The sequence below is a fragment of the Amblyomma americanum genome, chromosome 1 (assembly GCF_052857255.1).
Source record: "Amblyomma americanum isolate KBUSLIRL-KWMA chromosome 1, ASM5285725v1, whole genome shotgun sequence".
NCBI classification, from domain to species: Eukaryota; Metazoa; Arthropoda; class Arachnida; order Ixodida; family Ixodidae; genus Amblyomma; species Amblyomma americanum.
The window spans coordinates 19,023,158-19,043,499 of NC_135497.1; the positions used below are offsets into that span (position 1 = coordinate 19,023,158).

The 20,342-nt window shown below is 46.7% G+C and overlaps 1 protein-coding gene across 1 annotated transcript in view; it reads left to right on the top strand.

The window, feature by feature from the left end:
- The window catches only part of LOC144131065 (alpha-1A adrenergic receptor-like), a 414,411-nt gene that overhangs the window by 291,555 nt on the left and 102,514 nt on the right, over positions 1–20,342 (top strand). The gene's annotated exons all lie outside the window — the stretch shown is intronic.

Here is a 20,342-nt window from a genome sequence, read left to right on the forward strand (position 1 = left end):
CACTTGCGTACGCACAGCTAAAACTGTCTAATGACGCCACCTCCGATTGTTTCACGGTCTCGAGCCGCTCAAACACTTCATGTACCACTGCTCCCTGTCTGCCCGCCATTCTGGTATATCCCCACTTACTGCGCCCACAGCTGAGCACCCTCCTGCACGAGTTACACCGCCACGGAAGGCGCTCACGCGCAGAGTGCTCTTTGCCGAACGCTTGCTTCTCAGCTGGCATCCCGTCAACGGCCGCTGCACTACCGTTGGCGAAGCTGCGGTGCTTGCCGTGGTATGTGCTGCGGCTAGCGTACCCAAGTCGTCAAAGCAAAAATTCCGCTCCATATGAGATTACGTTAAAAAATCGTGAGCTCTTTGGCAAGGAGCTGACTGACCACTTCGATAAAGCATTTGTCGATAGCATCATGTCAGTTCACAAACTCCGATTTACAGCACTTTAAATAAAAATAGCCTTGCTAACAGTTTTGTTTGTCACCTAGTATCCGAGGTAGAAGTGTCTAGAGCATTAGGAGAGCTTAAAGATAGCAAAGCTCCTCGCATTAAATAATTTGAAATAAAATCAATAAAGTATGTTTTATAGTCTACGCTCCTGTTCTCAGATGCATTTTTGGTTTGATCATTGAGGAAGGCGAATTTCCTGACGCAATGAAAAAATCTAGAGTAACAGTTGTACACCAAGGCGGCAACAGAAGTCATGCTAAGAATTACAAGCCAGAATTCATAATACCAATGTCTCTATTCAAAGGGCCTAGAAAATATATTGTCTCTCAGACTAAGATTTTCTAATAAGGTGTGGACCTTTTCTGTAAATTTGTGTATTTATGTCTATTTGATTCCTCAACGACCTCAGTTTGAAACATTACATGAGGGAGAGGGTGTTACAAGACAAACAAATATAATAAAATCAGGATTCACAAATTTCGATGAGGCGCTTGAATTCCAGTGGGTTGATAATGATGGCGACTTCGGCCGATGGGCCATTCCATACCCGTGCTGGGCGCAGCAAAAATGGCGCAGAAAAAATGACTGCTGAAATTTCGCACTCTGGGCTTGTGGTCGATTCACAGCATTACGGTAGCTGGAGTGGGTGATGCGCTGAGTTTTTTATACATACTGGTTATCAGAAGGCAAAGAATAGAAAAATTTATGAAAAAGCTCAAGACGCGCTAGCCTACGCAGTGAGGCTAGAGGGGTAAGTTTATGTGAGTTTTTAATGCTGAGAACTGACTCGAAGGAGTTAGTAAGCTTTTTGGGATGTTGGTCAGAAATACCATTAGGGTACTCCAGCTTGGATCGCACAAACGTTTGGGAACCACGTTCTGTATTAGGAGGAGAAGCGAGGGAAAGGTTACCGCTTAGACAACATTAGCAGAAGGGTTAGCAGAATTCCTTATGCGGTGAACATAACATGTCCAAGTTAGGTCTTGCGAAATATGCACACTGAGATAGTTGACTGATTCAACTGTTACAGTGTGGATGTTATTGATCATATAATCATGCACAATCTACTTACGCCGACGGTGAATTAGCATGAAAACAGTTTTAGGGACACTTATGACATGAGCCTCGTTTGGTTTATGGTTTATGGGGGTTTACGTTCCCAAAGCGACTCAGGCTATGAGGGACGCCGTAGTGAAGGGCTCCGGAAAATTCACCACCTGGGGTTCTTTAACGTGCAATGACATCGCGCAGTAGACGGGCCTCTAGAATTTTTATCTGCATCGAAATTCGGCCGCCGCGGCCGGGATCGAATCCGCGTGTTTCTGGTCAGCAGCCTTTATCACATAGTGTGGTTTCAATTTTTTTCTTTCTTCAGTATGTTGCAATAAAATGATGTGTCAGCTGCTAAATGATCGCGCAAACCGCGGAACAGGGTGATAAGGGTAAAGTTATCAGGATTATTTGTTAATACAAGATCTAAAATCTTGGACGAGTGATAAGTAACTCCGGTGGGATCAGTGAGAAGCTGCGTTTAGTCAAATGTTGAGTACTTGTTAGAGAAATCGCTGGCTAGACTGCTTTTAGATAATCAAAAGGCAGGATCGGACAAATCTATGGCGGGGAAATTAACATTACCAAACATAAGGAGAGCACCATTTGGATATGTTTGTGTTAACATGTTTAAGGCATCATGAAGTAAAGGTGCGAAAGAACTGTCAGCATTCGGGTGCCGATAGCAAATACCAGTGTGAATGTGCGGGTGCGTAGCAGTGCCGCTCTTCATATGCCGAGAACTCCAACCACCATCTCGCTGGAACCTCACAGGCATAGCAGGTTGGGAGATCGCGGTATCTAGTTCAGAGCCGGACTCACAGAGGAGGCTGCTGGAATGGGCGGAGAAGGCCGCCAGAATTCATGGACTGATGGCCGCAAACCGAGATTAAGAACCAAGCCAACCTAACGTCCCCTAACCCCTTCCCTTACTTGGTTCACCAATAAAGTTTTTACGCACCTACCTACCTTTAACGTGCACTGACATCGCACAGTACACTGGCGCCTTTGTGTTTCACCTCCATCGAAACGCGGCCGCCGCGGTCAGGTTCGATTTGAGCCGAAAAACTTTTTAGACTCTTTGGAGGGCCATTTTTCCTTGCCTCAGGGCGGTAGGTGCCCGGTCGCCATGAGATATGAAATTGTGAGCTTCCGAATGCTGATGTCATGGCCGCCATGTTAAGCCTAACCGTTACAAAATATTAACCTAATCAGGCGATATTGGTTTCTACGATGTTGTACTCATCGAGCCCGTTACGAATATGTCATTGGTTAGATCACGACGTCTTCAGTTTACTAATTATAGGCAATGAAATTTAAGCCTAGCCATAACTAAATATGAACTTCATTAGTTAATATTGGTGTCTAACGTGTTCAACTCATCTAGTGAATTGGAAATATCTAATACCTTTTATAATTACCTCATTATTACTGAGTTATAAACGACTCAACTTAATCAAGTGACTAGTTAACTATGACGCCACAAAATCAGTGACCTCAGCAATAAGTCTCCAATTCGATATACTAATGATGTCACCAACCAATCACCAGTCGAGTTGTGTTTCGATTTACTATGGGGGCCGCCGTATTTAATTCCTCGCACATGGAAAATTTTACGCCGAAAGGATGTGGTAGCAGATCCCAAGAAATCGGGAAACGTGATGAATGAGAGGTAATAATAACAATAATTGGTTTTCGGGGAAAGGAAATCACGCAGTATCTGTCTCATATATCGCTGGACACCGGAACCGCGCCATAAGGGAAGGGTAAAGGAGGGAGTGAAAGCTCGCCGGCAAAGGGTGGATGCAGCTGGCAAAGGACAGCGTTAATTGGAGAGACATGGGAAAGCCCTTTGCCCTGCACTGGGTGTAGTAAGGCTTTTGATGATCATGATGATGATGATGAAAGAAGAAACGAAGGAAAAGGTGCCGTAGTGGAGGGCTCCGGAATAATTTCGACCACCTGGGGATCTTTCACGTGCACTGACATCGCACAGCACACGAGCGCCTTAGCGTTTTTTCTCCATAAAAACGCAGCCGCCGCGGTTGGGTTCGAACCCGGGAGCTCCGGATCAGTAGTCGAGCGCCCTAACCACTGAGACACCGCGGCAGGCGAGAGCTAACGATCTTAAAGTGCGTTCAAAGATGTTTCAAACGCCGAAGGCCTCGCGCCGAATGGGCGATGGCGTTCCGCATTTCGATGGAGGCGAAAGGCTAAGGCGCCCGTGCGATGTGCGATGCCAGTTCATTAAAGATCTCCAGCCGGTCGAAATTACTCCGGACCCTTCAACTACGGCTCCTCTATCTTCAATTCCTTCACTCCATCCCTTATCCCTTCTCTTACGGCGCGGTTCAGATGATGGCCAATATGTGAGACAGATACTGCGCCATTTCCGTTCCCCAAAAAAAACAACTTTCAATTTTTTTCCGTGCACTCCCTGGCAGCGCTGCAACACGCGGTCGCACTCCACTCTTGAAGGAGAACCTTAAGCACCCTCCGGTTCTTTTTTGCTCCTCTCCCTTACGTAATTAACATCAAATATATCTTGATGCAGCCATTCTATTCTACTTTAATTGAGATCCCCAAGCAAAGCTACACTGTCTACGTACATCCCAAATATCACTGCTTTTTTATACTTACAGCTTATACAATAATCATTTACATCGCATAATGCTGCGGTAGAGCGAAAGCACGTAATAGCAAGCACCGCGAAATTTCTTCCAAAAGAATGCACAACTGTCTTGTTAAGATGAACACAAGGGATAAAATCTGGTATACTTAGACCCATAATCAAGTAAGCAATGCAGTGTGGCACACAATTAGATCAAATGATGCGTCGAAGAACAGCAGCTACTCGACAGTGGAAGGCTTCTAAGCACTTAAATCATGTTCCTTGTAGGACACAAACAAATGTTGCATTCCCGCCACACCGAAACACGTAAGACTTTTTCCGCCAGCGTTGGCTTTTTGCATCTCAGCCACCAATCAGTGCTTGCGTCGGCTGCCATCGCATTATTCAGCTTGGTTAATTAGGGCAGAAAGGGTGGCTAAGCCGTGCGAAACGGTCTTCGGGACGGGGTGAAGACCTTGTTAGTACAGAAAGACGTTTCGCAACAATGCAGCTCAGACAACCGAAAAGCAAGGGACGTAACCACGTGCTAAGCGCAAATTTGATTACTAGTTCTCTCGGAAGACGTACCGCTGATGTGACATAACTAGAAATTTTTGGTGCTTTTAAATTGCTCTTAATTAAGAGGACATGGCGCGGAAGGTGACAAGCACAAAGAAACTATAATTGATGACGGTGTCATAATTCTCGCGACTGCCAGTAGCTGTCGATCAGGGGTGTGCCTGGTTCATTGAACTGCTTCGCCGCTTAGTGAAACCTGATATAAGCGAAATTATAGAGGGAAGAGGAAGACGAAGACGTTCTCTGATCTACTGTGGCCTCAGCTCTGTTTCTTCACCTAATTTTGCATAATTTACCCAGATTTATTTTAATATTCGAGGACGGCAGCATCTTCAAGGCGGTACTTTCCCTATAGGAAGAGCACGGCTGCTCCGGCGCCGGCCAGCCTAAAGGGACCACGCCAATCAAAGGAGGCTGGCTCGGAAGAGGCGGCCATGGCTTCCCAGTCTGTGGAGCGACCAGAACATGGACACGACCACCCGTCCAGCGAGACTTCATCGCTTAGTAGGGATGAGTCAACGATCGTGGACGGTGACGAGTCAGTGGCCGATATGGCTGACGTGGACAAACAGTGCTTCAAGTTGGTGAGTCATCGCAAGCAACGAACGGTCGGGATCCCGGTAGTGGTTGAGCCCACAGAAAAAGGGATTGATTTAAGAGAGAAGAGTAATAATAATTGTTTTTTTTTGGGGGGGGGGAAGGAAATGGCGCAGTATCTGCCTCATATATCTTTTGACACCGGAACCGCGCCGTAAGGGAAGGGATAAAGGAGGGGGTGAAAAAAGAAGGGAAGAATAGGTGCCGTAGTGGAGGGCTCCGGAATAATTTCGACCACCTGGGGATCTTTAACGTGCACTGACATCGCACAGCACACGGGCGCCTTAGCGTTTTTCCTCCATAAAAACGCAGCCGCCGCGGTCGGGTTTGAACCCGGGAACTCCGGATCAGTAGTCGAGCGCCCTAACCACTGAGCCACCGCGGCGGGGCAGAGAGAAGAGTCCCATCTTACTTTTCGTGGCCCTTCAATCACTGCTGGGATCAGCTCCGATTCGAAGTCTGTTCACCATGCACGGGGCTCTTCAGCTGGATGTCTCGACGGAAAAGCAGGTTGACAAGCTCCTGCAGAGCTCTCAGATTTTTGGCATCAAAGTTAACGTGCGGTTGCCCCATTCCCACATGGAGAACGCCTGTGTTATTAAGGGTGTACCAAAGTGGTATTCAGAACGCGACCTACTTGATTATCATAAACCACATGGTGTACTGCACGTGAAACGACCAGTGCGTCGTGTGGTGTCTCCAGGAAAAAAATGGGCTGCGAAACCTACCAACTCTATCGTGTTGACATTTGCTCCCAACTCAGAGCGCCCTGAAAAAATTGATCTGGGATACACAAAACACGCAGTTGCAGATTTCACTGAAGATCCTCCACGGTGTTTTAGATGCCAACGATTTGGGCACGTGCCCAAAGTTTGCACAAAGGATCGACGCTGTAAGCGATGGGGTGGCGACCATGACTTCAAAACCTGCAAGACCGGTTTTGCTTGCGCCAATTGCGTTGGTGATCATCCAGCGAGTTTCGGAGGCTGCCCCTTCCGTATGAGCGCTCTGCACCGTCGAATATCCTTTATTGCTGGTCACAAAACCCGACCGACTGAGACGCTTGTCCCAGGATTAGACGAGTTCCCAGTGTTGGAGTCTGATGTTGCTGCGTTACCCAACAATGTCACTAAGAGACCTGAGTCCTGCAAGACGCCAAGGTCCAGTGCGCGCGAGTCGGTTGTTCAACCTCCAGCAAAAAGTGTCCATGATTTCTGAGCGGCCGGATCACAGCTAGACTCGACGGCAAGGGGCACTCCCATATGCACAAGTGGCAAAAAAAAAAACAGCTACTGCGGCCAAGAGTGTGTGCCCGTCGGCATCTTTTGTCGATGTTGTGAGTGCGTTGCGCAAAATAAGGAGCTCCAAAATCAAGGTATGTCTGACCTTCTTCATGTTTTGTTTGGGGCCCTGCGTTCATATGTTCCAGCGATGGCACCTGGTAACCTGAAGAACTTCCTACAGCTGATGCTTTCTTTTGAGTCCCTTATTACCACCTTCGCAGCGAACATCCTTGCGATCTAATATGGATGGGGTTAAACCTCGTGGATCTTATATACACCGAAAAGTGCCGTTTATACCACAGTGTAACTGCGCTGTGATTTTAAGTTGGTTAGCTGAACAAAATCTATTCTTGACAGAGACTTGTGTTTCAGTATTGGTCCTGTCAGAAGCTGGCCAGCCAAGCGGGAGATGTTTGATTGGATATGTCGCCCAATAAAACTGCAGCTTAAAGTCATTTCCTGCAGGAAGTGCCGGGCTTTACACAAGAAGTGAAATTCCACATCTTTCTCTAAGCGTTGCCGATCTTTGCACGTATGACGTTGAGGTAGCGGCTGTGAGAATACAGGTCGGCTCTCGAACCCTTTCTATTGCATCCGTCTACGTGTCCCCGCGGAAGAAGTTAGCATTGAATTTGTTTCTACAGCAGCTCTGCGACCACTGCTCAGCTCCTCGAATCACCTGCGGTGATTTCAACGCCCATCATGCCGTTTGGGGTGACAGGAACACGGATTCCCATGGACGCAAACTCGTAGCCACTGCTATAGACCTGACACTGCATTCACCTGACGTCCGTGTGAGGTGGTCAACAGCTCCTGACCACATGGGAAGTGATCAATATCCGATTTCTGTGCTTATTGCCGACTTTCGTATCCATGGTCCTAAAATTAGCAATGTGGTAATCTGGGACAACTACAGAGAGCACCTAGAACGTGTTTCTGGAGATGTTTTCGACAAAATGATTTCTAGTGATCTAGCAGCAACTACGGCGCTCAAGTACCTGATCATTTTCCGGCCCCGGATTTAAAACTCGGGAACCTTTGCGCAGCGAGAAGAAAGGCGGAGCGCCAGTTCGTGCGGAGGAAGGACGATAGACAACTGAAGACGACCTTAAATAGGCTGAATTCTGCTATTAGACGGCACACGAATAAGCTGTACAGGTCGCAATGGGCATCATTCTGCGCTAGTTTGACTGCGTTCTCACTGATGACGAGAATATGGCGAGTTATTGGCAGCCTTGCTGGAAAATCTCGCCCATCGAAGCCTTTCAAAAGGCTTCGAAGCCTTGCAATACGCAAGGAAAAGCCTATTGCGTGCTTAGCAGAGGAATTTGCAGACGCACTCGTACGTGCTAATTCTGGAATAGATATATATACACCACCTGCTTCCTCTAGGTCTATCATGGACGTCCCGTTCACGCTTCGTGAGCTTCAGACTGCGCTCAGTAGCATGCGTCGCCGGTTTGCACCAGGTCCCGACGGCATCACCAATAAAATGCTGAATAATCTGCCCTTACAACTCAGGAAGGAGTTCCTCAAATTCATAAATCGAGTTTGGGAGTCTGGCGTTGTTCCTCCGTCATGGAAGGTGGCACATTTAGTTCGAGTACTGAAGCCTGGCAAAGACATGACAAACCTTGTCTCATACCGCCCTGTGTCATTGACCTCCTGAGTAGATACGTTGATGGAGAAGCTGGTAAATGAACGCTTATCGTGGCGGCTTGAGGACAGCAATGCATTGCCAACATGTATGACAGGATCCCGTCGAGGTCTTAGTGCCCAAGAGAGCGTCTTAGACTTGGTGAGTCACATTGAACACCAGAGAGCTTTCGGCCTTTCCACCTTAGGCATTTTTCTTGACGTTACGAAAGCTTACTACGACGTGCTTCAGAGCTCAATTCTAAACAGTTTGCAAGGCATGGGCATACAGGGCCATATGTTAAGATTCATTTACAAGTTTATAAGCGATCGCGCGGTTGGTGTACGGTTAGCGAGTACGTTAAGCACCGAAAGGGTTCTATCAAGAGGAGTGCCTCAAGGAAGTGTTGTTTCCCCCACGCTCTTTAACGTCGTAATGGCTGGCCTTCCCGATGCGTTGAAAAAAAGTTGCAGGCAAGTATGAATGTCAATATATGCTAACGACATCTGTATTTAGATTACTGGCTACCAACACAAGCGATTAGCCCTGATAGCTCGACAGGCTCTGCTTTCGGCACAAGCTTACCTTCAAGGTGTGGGATTGTCCCTGTGAGTGGAAAAATCCGGCTTTGTACTGTTTCCAAGTGCATGAAGACGTCAAGCGCGGTCGAAGATAGACATCGGTCACTCTTGCATCCGTCAATTCAACTACACGCGTTTCCTGGGCGTCATTATTGACTCCCGTCTACAGTGGCGAAAAGCTGTAGAGGCGATTATTTCATCGATATCTTCGCGTCTCAATGTGATCCGTAGAATTGCACGTGAGAAATGGGGAAGCCACCCTCTTCAATGGTAAAACTTCATGAACCGCGGCTGGTCGGTCGCGTATCTATCAGTTACCTTTAATTTCCCCCTCGGCATCACAACTTGAACGTCTCGAAGTTGTCCACAGAAAAGGCCTAAGAAAAGCCATTCGAGTTCCTCAGGCGCCTGCGAATAAGGCAGTACTTCATGAGTCTCTATCGAAACCTCTTAGCCTTATCGCTTCTCAGAGACTACTAATGCATCTTGGCTACCTGGAAGAGACGGTATCTGGGCGATCCCTTCTCCAGTGGCTCTGCAAGAGATAGAAGTCGAAGGCTTACTTGGCGCTCAATACTCTTAGTTCTTTAGGCCTTAATGTCCGAAGGCAAAGGAAGCGGTTGAAACCCCCTTGGTGTTTTCCGACCCTCGACTGTAAGGTCACAATTCCCTATGTGAGCGAAAAGCGCAGCTCTCCTTTGGCAGCAACGTGTTCGCTTGTACTTGAACACTTGGAAACAGAGTATGCCCGCCATCTTCAAATTTTCACGAATGGTTCTGTGGACAAGGTCAAACAAGCTAGCGCAGTGGCTTTTTACATTCCTTCTTTGGACTGTAAGTGGTCCGTACGCTTTACTGCTGTCGTATCCTGCACAACAGCTGAAAGTGTTGCTATTGAGGCGGCTGTACGGAAGTTAGGGTCTTGTCCCGGTCAACCTGTTGTCATCCTAACTGATTGAAAATCTGCCCATCAGAAGTTAGACCGCGGATTCTCTACTGACGCCTTGTCTATAAGCTCTCTGCGCTTGGTGCTGAATCTGCACAGCAGAGGCATTACTCTATATTTCCAATGGGTTCCCTCTAACACAGGAGTCAACGGTAATGAGGTGGCAGACAATTTCGCCCATAAAGCTGTCTCAAGGATTCCATCAAAAAAGTACCTCAAGATGGAAAAAGTCTCTACAGGAAAACGGTGCTCGATCATTTCAGTACCCTGTGGAGTGCGCCCCACAAGCCTTGTGTCACCAAGGGACTGAGATCTCAGGCGACCCTAGTACATCGAATTCGCACGGTCTCTGCTCGCACTCCTGCCTGGATGCATAACACGGGCATAGCATCGTTTTCGCTCCGTATCTTTATGTGGTGCGTGCGGGGATATCGAACATTATATTATGTACTCCCCAGAGTACAACGCGGAAAGTCACGTGATGTTCGCTTCCTTCAAGAAGACAGGAACCCGTCACAGCACAGTTCATGACATTGTCTACCCGAGTGGAAACCAGACATGCAGAAGGGAGGCTGCACGCCTTCTTTTAATATTTCTGCAGGACACGGATCTTGTTTCTAAATGGTGACAGCAGGAAAGGACTATGGCCTACTGTGATTGAATGTGTGCGTAGATGGTGTCTTCCGGAGTGGACTACGGTATACTGTGAGTGAATTTGTGTACGGTTTGTGGCACTACAATGGCATATGTTCTACTGTGACTGTATATATTTGCATAGATGGTGACTTCTGGAGTGGACTGTGATGTGGACTGTGTGGATTGATTGTGTGCGTAGATGGCCACTGTCGAAGAGAATGTGTGCAATTATAAGACACTGTGCGCATAGCGGGATAGATGCGACAGGCTTTAGGACATTCTTAATATAGAAGGGACGCTACGGTGGAGCAATTGCCGGCAGATAAAGCAAGGCTAACCCCACCTGTAGCATTCAACACCTCAAATCAATGAAATTATAGAGCGACGAACTGTTTGGAATCTTTCAGAGCTTTTTATTGTCTCTCTTATGCAAGATACGGCTAGACAAGGGAAGTAGGCTCGCGAATATCACGCTGTTCAAGACCGACAAGGGGATATGTGAGTCTGTGCTTTTTGAACGGTTTAGCGGCCCAAATTTTCTGTATAATTTGACTAAGAGAGAGATTTTCTTTAACGTAGAGACACCGCATTCTCTTATTCCTATGAAAGGAACGGTGCTGTACTGTGCACGCAGCGTGAAATAGTGATATATTCGCTAACGTAACCGTTATTTACAGGAGCAGCCGTAGTTCCTTCGCGAGGAACAGCTGAAGGTGCAACGAGTGGGAAAAATGGTCCTTGATTTACACAAGAACTATATTAAGTTTCACATAGATGTTTGCTCTTTTCTGCCTTGATACAGACAAACCAGCTGTATTTGAATAAGTCTAGTGCCCAAAGCGCAGAGGTACTGAGTTGGTTAAAAGGTCAAAGGACACACGGTAAGCGCTTGAGACTTGTAGTGGGGAGTCGTTTACGGCACCTGCGATCTGAAAATCTCTGAACGGTGTGGAAAAGTCTCCTGCTCTCTTCTGAGGAACTTTTTAGCGAATTTTAATGGGACATTCCAGACAATCCATACGGAAGCAATCATCTCCAAGTCGTAATAAGCGAGTCATCCTCGCCAACAGTCATCCCGACAAAACCACGGCTTTGGAAGCTACATTTAGCAATTGTTTAGAGAAAATGCCAGTTTAGGTAATACTGCTGTAGAAAATCTCAGCACAGAAGAAACAAATGAAATGTTGACATCATGCATTCCAACAACCGCACACCTATCTAATCCAAAATCCTGATGAGTGGTCAGTCAGAACTAGAAAGTATGGTACACACGGGAATGCAAGGAGGCAGAAAAGCCACAAAATAAAGTCTGGGAAATCTTTCACGCCGCCTCGCCAACATATAAAAAAAAATGTGGGATCAAGTTTAAAAATTATATGGCAGCCACTTACCTTTCACAATTCCTCTTTTAACCACACCTGATACACGAAGTAGTATAGGATAAGAGGCGGATATATTGGGGGACCACTTTTGCTGCGGCTGCAAGTTCCTCACGCTATATCCTGTCATTTTTAATATACAAAAAAATAGCCGGAAACAAAGGCTCCCAACAAGTGGAAGTAGAAATGAAAATACAATAATGGTATTAGACTTGAAGAAATAAAAAAATTCGTTGGAGGCACTTCGATGTCTCTTAACTGCGGAAAAGCGTAAGCCAGTGGGCAATGGGCATTTTTCTCACAATCCAGTTGGCAGGTTGAGATCACGTGACAATGTCGCGTGACACGCGACCCAGATCACGTGACCTAGGTGGCGATGTATTGGACGGATATCGAGGGGTCACTTGACAGTACGGACGGTCACTGCGAATATGAGCAATTAAAGGCTTTCGCAATAATACTGTACTGTCTGCCGGCACTTCTCGTGGTGAATCGATGCGGCAGCATTAAACACAAGCTGAAGAGTAAGGAGGTTATTTCAAAACGAGAGCCTTACTACTCCCCTCTGTAGCTTCTTCGCCATGTGCACGATTCTTACCTTGAACTGAGCAGAAACCACGTGACAGCTATGACGTCACTCAGCCGCCGCCACCCTCGAAACCGTGGGGTCGCCTGTTTTTAATGCGGAAGCCTTTAATGGCTCATCGTTGTTTGTCTGTGCGTCACTCCGCGAAATCTGTCACACTATAGTTGTCAATCAAATCAAGTCAACTCGATGAGAAAAAAATCCTTGTGCATGGCGGGATTTGCACCACCATCCTTATGTTCCGCGGCCGAGCATGCTAACGACTACGCTACTTGCTGCCAACGCGTATGTAGATTTCTTTGACAAGCCCGTTATACTTAGCGGCACAGACAGGGACACTTTATTTTTATTCTTTTTACAATCGCACAATAATTTCTGTCTAGCGTAAGTACGCTGGAGAGCGTTTGCTGAAAGGCGTCGAATCAGACGGATGCCTCCCAAACACACTCCAGTGTCTCCAGCATTTAATATACACAAACAATTGTGTTCTTAACATCGTAACAAAACATCAATGAAACCAGCAGTAACACCGCGCTAAAGGCTTTCGCCTCACCGAACTCTAGGTCAACAAAGTGCCCCCCCCACCCCCCCCCCCCCCCACCACCATGAAATTTTTCTATGGCCCGCCGACGTTTGTTGTGTTCATTGGCGTTGGCTTCGACAACATCCAAGACCCATGATTTTAAGGAAAGTAATAATAATAATTGGTTTTTTGGGGAAAGGAAATGGCGCAGTATCTGTCTCATATATCGTTGGACACCTGAACCGCGCCGTAAGGGAGGGGATAAAGGAGGGAGTGAAAGAAGAAAGGAAGAATTAGGTACCGTAGCGGAGGGCTCCGGAACCACCTGGGGATCTTTAACGTGCACTGACATCGCACAGCACACGGGCGCCTTAGCGTTTTTCCTCCATAAAAACGCAGCCGCCGCAGTAGAGTGCATAACTGGCTCCCTGGGTCAGTGGACGCCTGAATTGCGTTTTCAGGTACGTGACGGTGGTGAGAGAGTTATAGGATTTCACCACTACCTTCCAAAGCAAAGGAAACGCGCATAACTCTCCCCCTGGGACAGAGGACACCTCAGCGGTCATTTAAGCTACGTGGGCTTAGTGACAGATTTGCGCTGCATGCGCTGGCATGGACAACATTTTGGCAGAAACTGGGCACTGAAGCTATAGGCCGTCGGCGTTCAATTTGTTCATAGGCGTTGGCGTTGACAACGTTCTAGACTCCGACGATTTTTGAGGAACGGAAGTGTGCATAACTGGCTTCCTGGGTCAGCTGGACGCCTCAATCGCGCTTTGGGGTACGTGGCGGTGTTGAGAGAGAGAGAGTGGGCTACATTAGCGCTGACAACGCTGTGGAAGACACGCGGCACTGCAGCATACGACTGTGGCATTCATTGGCTGACCAACCTCACGCGATCAACCATTAATTTAACTGCCGGGTAGTGAGGGTAGGCGCGCTGCCTATTCATTGCGCGGAACGCACTCAATGTTACGGGCGCCAAGGCGCGTTTACTTGCCCGATACACCCCAGCTTTCGCTGTTTAACCAGGTTCAGCAGTGGTTAAACCACAGCTATTTTTTTTCACCCTTATGGAAGTAGCCATTCTCTATTTTGACAAACAACATCATGCAGTGACTTAAGTGCAGTTTTTTGGTTGATGCGCAAAAGTCTTTCTTGGGAAATTTGAGAGTAGAGTAGCTAGCAATTGCAACTGGCTCTGCGCATCTGTGTGCGCTCAATATAAGAGCCTGAGATTGGAAAGAAAAATCAGACGCCTCATTTATAGCAATTCTGCATATGCTAATCAGCTCACGTACAGCGGGTCGGTTATGAGAGGACATGGTGTGGAACATTGTAGAACTATTTATCAAACGAGGATTATTTGATGAGAGCTGACATGCTAGCGAAATCACGTATTTGCCTCAATCGTTGTATAATTATTTTATTTATTTACTATACCGCAGAGGCCCTATTTATGTGTATTACATGAAGGGGTGGTTTTTCAGCTGTACATTTCTTCTATGGACTATCTGATTGACGATGAGTCGATCTGATCAACGATGGCGTTCGGCATGCCATTCGAGTCCCTTGCTGTATGAACGAAAAATGATGACAGATGCGCAGAAGTGCGAGCAGGGGGAAAGTAGACTGCCTTCCCTTGGTTTGTGCGATTCGAGATGCGATGTAGATGATAGAATTTATCAAACAGACACAGTCTGGAAATTTTTCGGCGGTTCGCTAAAGTTGTGAGAAGAGCATTGCGTTTTAGTTAATTTACGCTTACATAATAAGAATAGGCTGAGAAAATGAAACGAGCTGAGCGATTCTGTACAGACTCGAGAGTAGTGGAAAGGTTATTTTGATAAGGGTCCCAGATCTTGCATGCATATTCAAATTTGGGACGGATAAGTGTTAAGTAAGCAAGGGACTTCACTGATGAAGGTGCTAGTCGCAGGGTTCGTCGAAAGTAACCAAGGACGCGATTTGCTTCGTAAGTAATCTGAGATAAATGAAAAGACCAATTTATATCGGGTGTCATATGGATGCCTAAATACCTGTAGGTTAATACTGAAGCGATTTCGGCATTCCCGATTAGATATCTTGAAGATGGTTGTGAATGACGGCGGTGGAATGATAGCAGAGATGTCTTTTTTTCACATTTAAGGACATTGGCAATGTATTACACCAGGTTAGTACGTGCTGAATATTATACTGAAGAAGCAAAATGTCATCGCTGTTAGTAATAGGCCGGTAGATAACGCAATCATCAGCGAATATGCGAATGTTAGAACATATGTTAGCAGGCAAATCTTTAATATATATGAGAAAAAGAAGGGGGCCCAAGACGGTGTCCTGAGGTACCCCAGATATAACAGAGGAATAAGAAAATGAACATTTATTAGCAAAACCAAACTGCTGGGGATTAGTGACAAAGCTGCATATCCAATTAAAAACATGTTCGTTAAGATTGAGACGAGAAAGTTTAGGAATATTCGCTTGTGAGGAACTTTGTCAAAAGCTTTTTCAAAATCGAGGAAGAGGGCGTCAATAGGAATGTTAAGGTGAATGCAAGAGCTAAGGTCGTTAATAAAGAAGGCTAATTGTGTTTCACAAGATAAACCTTTTAGAAAGCCATGCTGGTTAGACTGAAAAAAGTTAACAGACACTAGAAATTTTATAATTTGAGAGAAAATTATATGTTTCATTAGTTTAGAAGTGATGCATGTGATGGATATTCGTCGATAATTACGGCGAGATGAAGGCCCTTTTTGGGGGACAGGGATGACCTTGCCTACTTTCCAGTCATGGAGTATGATGGCTGCTGAAAGGGATTGCTAAAGGATGTGAGACAATATGGCGCTAGTGGCATGTTCTGTATATTTTAACACTTTTGTAATAATTCCGTCAACAGCAGCTGAAGTGGTTAATTTCAAAGAGTCAATTAATTTGACAATACTATCAGGTTCGAAGCTCAAGTCCGGCATATGTGGAAAGTTAAAGGAAGGGAAATCGCGTAATTTATTACCCGTTCATCAGTGAAAACTGAGCTGAATGATCAATTCAAAACTTCCGCAACGTCATGATCTTCAATTGGATTTTTATCATCGTCACACAGTGTTGCATTTCTGATGGGGTTAAGATTGAAACACTTCCAGAATTGACGTAGGTTCGTACGAATCATGTCGGGTAGAGTAGAAGAAAAAAATGAGTGTTCAGTTTTGTATACTTGTATGTTGTAGGATCTTTCTGCTTCGTAATAATTTTGCCATGTGTTTGGGTTATTGGTTTTTTTTGGCGCTTCGGAAAACTCTTTTCTTTTTGTTATTCATGCGTTTTAGCACGGAATTGAGCCAAGGCGATTCATGGCGTTGAGTTACAGTGATGGTAGGTATAAATTTTTCAATTATAGCGCGCATTTTGTTTTTGAACAGTAGCTAAATAGTTTCAGGATTGCGATCATGAAAATCAATTAAAAACCAGGTTTCGCAGCTGCAATCACTGGGACTTGCGCAAACGATCTTGGACTCAGCGAATGACGTGTACGGCGCTCAGCTCAGTTACGGAATAGCCCCTCAGCCGCCGGGACAGGGGTTGATATTTTTTTATGTGAAAACCGCGTTAATAATACTGTTGGCTTTAAAAATAAAAGATATGTGTCCCCCATTTATTGCAGTTGCAGACGGCTCGATACACGATGAGCGGTGACGGCCAGCGAAGAAAATGTCTGCTCTGCCCGAGTGCGTTTAACGTTGCCCTGGGCCCGGGCCTGATACTTCTCCTTTCCCCAAAGTTCCAGTCTATGCTGTAGCGCTACAGAGCCCCCACCCAGACAAGCGCCTGACGGGGAGAAAACGACGAGGTGCACAGTGGCCGATGCTGTGCAATGGGTCGGGTGGGGCAGGTGCCGTGGGAGGAATTCGTAGCAGTGCAGCCATTGAATAAGGGCCTTGACGTATGGATGCACAAGGGGCTTGCGGCGTCACTGTGCAAGCAGAAAGTTGCCGCGTGCTTAGTGCCGAGTGCAGTTGAAGAAGAAGCACCGAGGCGCCACCGGCTCTAGAACACGTACCACAGAGGAGGTTGCATTGCATTGACCGCAGGTTCTGGGCGACGTGGGTGCGCAGAACTCGACTGACGCGGCCGCGCTGTGCAAGGAAAAACTCAAGAGGTGGGGAGCACGCTTGCTGCAACGAGTCGAAGGAATGACTTGAGTCCAGTGCTGCAGACTCACGCCACTCGCGGGTCAATGCGTGAACGACGGTAGGGCTGGTGGAGGGCGACGGCGCTTCAAGCGACTGCACACCAGGAAGGGACAGCGCAGGCTTCCCTCCCTGTGTTGTCGAAGAGTCGGAAGGTGCTGAACGAGTGAAAGGAATGCGTAGAAGGCAATGACAGCCGCCTTCAGGTGATCGTCTCTGCGGGTGACTCTGGCGGTGGCGTTCCCGCCGAGCTTTCGAGGGAACGTCCAAGGACACGTAGTTTCAGGTGAGGGATGTGGGTCGGCCTGCTATGGGAACCCAGTGCTGGCGGTTCTGGTGCAGTAGCTGGCGGCTGGCGGATAAGGGACGGCACAGCAGAGGGAGCTCTGCTTCGTTTCTTCCCTCACCCACTCTGCACTCTTCCAATCCCTTAAAGTTGCACCTATCATTTTTATTACGTAGGTCGCTACATAGTTCATAACAAAAGCTGAACACTTTTCGTTAGCCTACACGTCTCTGCCGCTTAGGTGAGCAGCGGTAAGATACATCTGTTGTATATTTTTCTCTTTAGAGATAATGGTACACTGCCATTCGTGACCTGAGAAAACCTGCCGTATGCGCACCGCCCCATTTATATTACCCTTTAATTTCGTTCTCATAATCCGGGTCAGCGCTCACTACCTGCCCTAAAATGAGGTATTCCCTTACTACTTCCAGTACCCACCTACCGATTGTGAGCTGCTGTTTGCTTGAGAGACTGTTGAATGTTACTTTGTTTCGCTGCATGTTAATTTTTTGACCCACCCTTCTGCTCTGCCTGTCTAACTCATTGATCCTGCTTTACAGTTCATCTCCCGAGTGACTTAGCAAGACAATGTCTTCAGGGAAACGCAGATTCCTTAGGTATTCTCTATCAGCAATTACTAATATATGTGCATTAACCCATTAACACTATCACGTCATACCCTTAAAGCGGAGCTTAAAGGTCCTCTCTCCTTTTTTTTTTGTTCTTAAATGTGTCACGAGCCAGGCGGATTCTTAAGTTCAGAGCTCTGATGGCTCGAGAGGAGTCGTTCAATGGACTAACATTGATCCTTTAGACGATTGCTCTTCACTGCTGCCTCCCACTGCCTCCTAAACTTTTATCTCTCTCTTGATATCGAGGTTTTCACCGCACAAAGCTTCCTAGCTTTCCAGCCCCACTTACTGTTGCATTTCAGAGCACTGGCAGTGAGGCCAGGACAGGTATTCGTAAGTTCCCATTAGTTTGCTTCCATTTATCTGTGTGCACCAGCGGCTGGCTCAGTGGCTTGGTGTACGTTAGCAGAATGCTCACCTTTGCCCTTCACAGAGATGGAAGATGAGAAAGTGCAAGCAATTTTAGCATAATGTGTGTAGCTCCGATTAATCTCGTTAAAAAGATCTTTGATGCTGCTTTCTAGAAAATCAGCAGCGATAAGGAAATTCGATTCGAGTAACAGAAGAGTTCGCACTAGGTAAATGACCCGACAGCGCCGCGGTGGCTTAGTGGTTAGGCCGCTCGGCTACTGATCCGGAGTGTCCGGGTTCGAACCGGACCGCGGCGGCGGCATTTCCATAGAGGCGAAAAGCAAAGGCGCCCGTGTGCTGTGCGCTGTCAGTGCCCGTTAAAGATCCCCAGGTGATCGAAATTATTCCGGAGCCCTCCACTACGGCACCTCTTTCTTCCTTTCTTCTTTCACTCCCTCCTTTTTCCCTTCCCTTACGGCGCGTTTCAGGTGTCCAACGATATACGAGACAGATACTGCGCCATTTCCGTTCCCCAAAAAAAACAACTTTCAATTTTTTTCCGTGCACTCCCTGGCAGCGCTGCAACACGCGGTCGCACTCCACTCTTGAAGGAAAACCTTAAGCACCCTCCGGTTCTTTTTTGCTCCTCTCCCTTACGTAATTAACATCAAATATATCTTGATGCAGCCATTCTATTCTACTTTAATTGAGATCCCCAACCAAAGCTACACTGTCTACGTACATCCCAAATATCACTGCTTTTTTATACTTACAGCTTATACAATAATCATTTACATCGCATAATGCTGCGGTAGAGCGAAAGCACGTAATAGCAAGCACCGCGAAATTTCTTCCAAAAGAATGCACAACTGTCTTGTTAAGATGAACACAAGGGATAAAATCTGGTATACTTAGACCCATAATCAAGTAAGCAATGCAGTGTGGCACACAATTAGATCAAATGATGCGTCGAAGAACAGCAGCTACTCGACAGTGGAAGGCTTCTAAGCACTTAAATCATGTTCCTTGTAGGACACAAACAAATGTTGCATTCCCGCCACACCGAAACACGTAAGACTTTTTCCGCCAGCGTTGGCTTTTTGCATCTCAGCCACCAATCAGTGCTTGCGTCGGCTGCCATCGCATTATTCAGCTTGGTTAATTAGGGCAGAAAGGGTGGCTAAGCCGTGCGAAACAGTCTTCGGGACGGGGTGAAGACCTTGTTAGTACAGAAAGACGTCTCGCAACAATGCAGCTCAGACAACCGAAAAGCAAGGGACGTAACCACGTGCTAAGCGCAAATTTGATTACTAGTTCTCTCGTAAGACGTTCCGCTGATGTAACATAACTAGAAATTTTTGGTGCTTTTAAATTGCTCTTAATTAAGCGGACATGGCGCAGAAGGTTACAAGCACAAAGAATTTACAATTGATGACTGTGTCCCAATTCTTGCGACTGCCAGTAGCTGTCGATGAAGAGTGTGCCTGGTTCTTTGAACTGCTTCGCCGCTTAGTGAAACCTGATATACACTGTAAAAAAAAATGCTCCGCAGTACAGAGAAACCCGCTGGTAATGCGTTGCCGGAGGGTTTTCCGCAACATGAGGTACGGACTGAATGTCAGAAACAGAGACTCCGTATGACGACTGTCACATTCTTGGTAACGGAAAGTTACGCCATGCTATGCACGAGACCGAAATCGTTTTTTCACAACGAATGCTTATGTTTTGTTCTTATTGGAGTTTCCGCAATGTGTATGCATACGTCCTCCGTTCACTCGGAAGTCATTTCATCTAGAGCGGAAATTATCTGTATTGTAATTATGTACAGTACTCACGGATTGAAATAGGACATTCGGAGCGCTAGCCTTGCAGTGCCACGCAGGCATGTGGTAAACCACAGGCCGGCTGATTGGCTACTGGAAGGAACAATTCTGCTTTGTAGATGTTCTCCCTCTCACGCCATACCACAATGCACCACCTTGGTTCCATGAGCGTCTACGGGCGGCGCTCCATGAAGCGACGGCCACGCGCT